This window comes from Ciconia boyciana, chromosome 5 (genome assembly GCF_034638445.1).
Source record: "Ciconia boyciana chromosome 5, ASM3463844v1, whole genome shotgun sequence".
Classification (NCBI taxonomy): Eukaryota; Metazoa; Chordata; class Aves; order Ciconiiformes; family Ciconiidae; genus Ciconia; species Ciconia boyciana.
Genome location: NC_132938.1, coordinates 69290160 through 69294109, shown reverse-complemented (window position 1 = coordinate 69294109; position 3950 = coordinate 69290160).

The following is a 3950-nucleotide window of genomic DNA, read 5'->3' as shown; positions in this document are numbered from 1 at the left end:
AAAATGTTGTCTCTTGCACTTGCCTTTAGTGGTTGTCACCACATGAGAAATGCAACAGGGTTCCATCATATTTTCCTGGGAATCCTGATGCATTCATCATCTTGTGATGCTTTCATAAGGCTCTTGTGAGAATGAGCAATGAGGGGAGGAAAAAGTTGGCCTAGTTCCAGGACTCTTACATGCATAATTGAGCCAAAATCTTAAATTTTGTATCCCCTGGAAACTGATCATGGGGAATGTCTAGATTAGTCTTCAGAAAAGATTAATTAAGCAAATTGGCAAAGATAGTTCCCTTGGGTGAAACTTTTTTGTTCTTGCCTTTTCTTTTTTGACTCTTTCTCTGATACCTTTTTAAACTAAAACTCTTACAAGAAAAGGTTAGGGGTTTTTTTTATCATTTACTCTTCTGTCTTAAGTAAGTGTTGAAATATTTATCCAACAAGCATCTGAGAGTCACTGTTTAAAAAAAAAAAAGGGGGGGGGGGTGGACATGACCCTTCCAACAGTTGCATTAAAGTGAAGAAGGGAGGCAAAAGATTTTTTTTTTTTTCTTTTCCTCTTATTTCAATGGAAAAAATGGATGTGCTGTCACCTTTTTCATAGATCACAAGGAACAAAAAGAGTTTTCTTTTACAGGTTAGACTTTAAAATGTGGTCTTTGTTATTTAGCATGTATGAATTAAGAAGGTATGCGGTTAGATAACTAGCATTAGGTCTGTACTTGTAGTCTTCTTCCAGAAAGGCCGACCATAAACTTTTCAGAAATAACTTTTCACTAAAATACATGCTGCCCTGTTGTCTGAGCTTCTGAGACACTGCAATCATCATGAGGTAATCTAGGAGTGTTTGTGTGCATGGTGGGAGAATCAAGTGAGGAAACTGCCTATCAGAGCTCACTATACTCACTGTCTTATTATCGTTATTTATGAAAAGTGTTGTTCTAAAATATAATGGTAAATAAATATGATTTAAAATTAACTGAAAAGGTCAGAGGAATGGATTTGTGACATACAAATGAGGTTTGATCCCCCCCCCGCCCCCTCCAGATACAGTTCTGCTCTGCTTGCTGAAGAATATCAGATCAGGGTTGTACTTGCTTAGTTGGAAGTCTTTGAAGATTCTGGTCAGTGGTCTCTGTCTCTGCTCTTAACTGAAGAGATTGGGGATTTTGTATTTTATGGTTAAGGAGCTTTTTCTACCACCTGTCTTGGCATTTAATACTATGTTAACAAAACCAAACCAGATTTAACTGTTTAAATGTGCAGTTATCTTTGTGGTCTGCCCTGTTAATTTTATGTAGACTACTGGAATGTCTCTGTCCTGTAGAATAAGGGCTTTGACTAGTGAACTTTTGCAGGTTTCTCTAGCTTCTCTGATCTGAAGATGATAAAACATATGCCACACAGACTTCTAGGGAAAAAAATACGGACAATTTTTGATGTTAAAAGGAAGTAGAAATTTGCAGAGGGGGAGAAGGGAGAAAAGCTTTGTGGTTGGTTTTTTGGTTTTTGTTTGTTTGGTTTGTTTTGGGTTTTTTTGGTTGGTTGGTTTTTTTAATTAATTGTAGCAAAGACCAGGAAAGTAAGAAACGAAGGCGGCCAGCTTTCCTTCTACTTTCACTGACTCCTAAAGCTCTTGAGGTGCTGAGATGGGTAACTTTGTAGCTGAAAAAATGGCTTCCTGTTTAATAGGGACAAATGTGATATCTGACACTGCAACAAGAATAAACAACTGTGTGAATATAGGGACTAGATAGGAAAGAGCATCGTTCGTGGTTCTAGTTGACCTGTTTGGCTTGTACTCACAGTTTTGCAACAAACCTGGAGATCTTGAAACATGCATAGAAAGCTACTCTGAGGAGGAAGAGTTCAATCCCTTTTCTCTACTTCATGGGGAATAGGACAAGAAATATCAGGCTTAAATTGCAGAGAATAAAATTTAGTTTAATACTGGGAGCAGGGGGGACAAATTCCTATCAGTAAAACACTGTAACAAGTTATCTGGATAGGTTTTGGAGAAGTAGTCATTGGAGATTGTCAATGACAGGTTAAAAAAAATGCATATTGGGAATAGCACAGGTGTCCTTGTTGCTTTCCTGCTGTGACTGTTTAGGGCTTGGTCTGAACATTTAAGAACTGAATTCTGTCAGAGATGCTAATGTTGAGGATCCCTTTGTCACTTGAGCATATTTTTGTGCCTATTGAGACATACTGATTTAATATAAAACAGTCAAGAATATTTTTCCCCTCTTCTCCTTGTTCCATATGCCTATTTAGTTAAAGTGAAGATGAGTTACAGCTAAAAAATTTAGTGATTTGCACAGCTATCCTAGTGACAAACCTCACTTTCTGCTGGAGAGTGTGTTCTGCTAATAGCATTTAACCTTCATTGGGAATGGCTGGAGTATGAATGCCTCATACGAGACCATCTGAAAAAGAGCTTCTCCTGAGGCTTATCAATATTCCTAACAGGGAACTACCCGGAGTCTTCGTTCTCAGAGAGCAAGACTGGAGAAGCAGTGACAGCTATAATGGCAGGGCGCTAATGACTTTGGAGAAATGTTACTTTTGTAATTGGAAATGATACAAACAGTGTCATTAAAACAGATTGTTGATACCATTTTTATTCTTGCATAGGCTTAGCTATAAGAATGGATTGACTCTAAGGAGATGACATCAGAATTTTTATGCTTTCCACAATTAGACGGGCGGGTCATGAGGCTTTAACTCATGAAATGCTGTTTTTCCAGAACAACAGCTAAAGTAAGTGAGGATTTGAATGACTGCTTACTTCAGTTGAACAGTAGCACAGAAGAGGTGAAATGTCATTGACATGTGATTCTGAAATGTGGCTTAAGAGCTGGGAGCTCTGACTTGAGCTCTGATTTTCTTGTTTGTTTTGGGTTGGTGTTTTGGGTTTTTTTTGTTAAAGATCTTGCTCTTTAACAAAAAGATCTTTATAGCCCAGTGTGTGGTATAAAATATGAGAAGCTTTTCTAAAGACAAAATCAAGATCCCTTCCCTTCAAGAAACTTCTTATTCTCCAAGTAACTCTGCTGTTCTAATCCTTTGAGTCTCTACTCATTCTGTCTTTTTTTTAGAATAAGTAGGTACAAAAAGTTAGCAGCAGAAAGGGATGGTGTTGGGGAAGAGACACTTCAACAAAGGAGGCCTTCTTGAATACTTTCAATGCAACACTATCAATTTTTGCTTATTTCATCATTTTAGGTCATTTTTAACATCTAATGGGCAAGTAAGACCTTCTGTCAGACCTCCACTATTGGTGACTGACATCTTCATTGAAGTACCCAGCATCTGTTTATTGTGTTCTAGTATCAGTCTTGTTACATGAGAAGGAAATAGCACTAGGAATATATTCTCCTGGAACAAGTGGCAAACAAGGACTAGGAATGGTTTATATATATATGTATGTATGTAACACAACCTTGTATTTGGGTGTTCCTTGGTTCATTTTTTAATGTTTCATCCATTGACGATTTGAATAGTCTGCCTCCAGCTGAGCAGAGAGTTGAGAGTTGGAGCACTCCTGAAAGTTGGTATAGCTGCTGGCAGAAATGGGCAGAAAGTCTGAGTCTAGGCCAGATTAGGGGGACAAAGATAGATACAAAACTAAAAAATTTGGAAAGAACTAGCTACAGCTTTTCATATCTGACTGCTGGTGTTTCTTTCCACAGTACTGTGAGAAAGGCCATCTAACATGGCTGATAGATTAGCTTTAATCAAATAAACAGCTGTTTGTTTAATGCTGAGAAGCTGAAATAGAAGAGTTGATCAGAAAGAAAAAAGTCAGTCGTTCAGTCTGTCTCCTTCTCTACTAGAATTGCAAAACATCAAATAAATACAGTTGAATCCGGTCTGAAAAGGATGAAGTATGCTGATGGCCACAAGTCATGTGAGGCGAATACTGCAGATACCTCATCTTCATTCTCA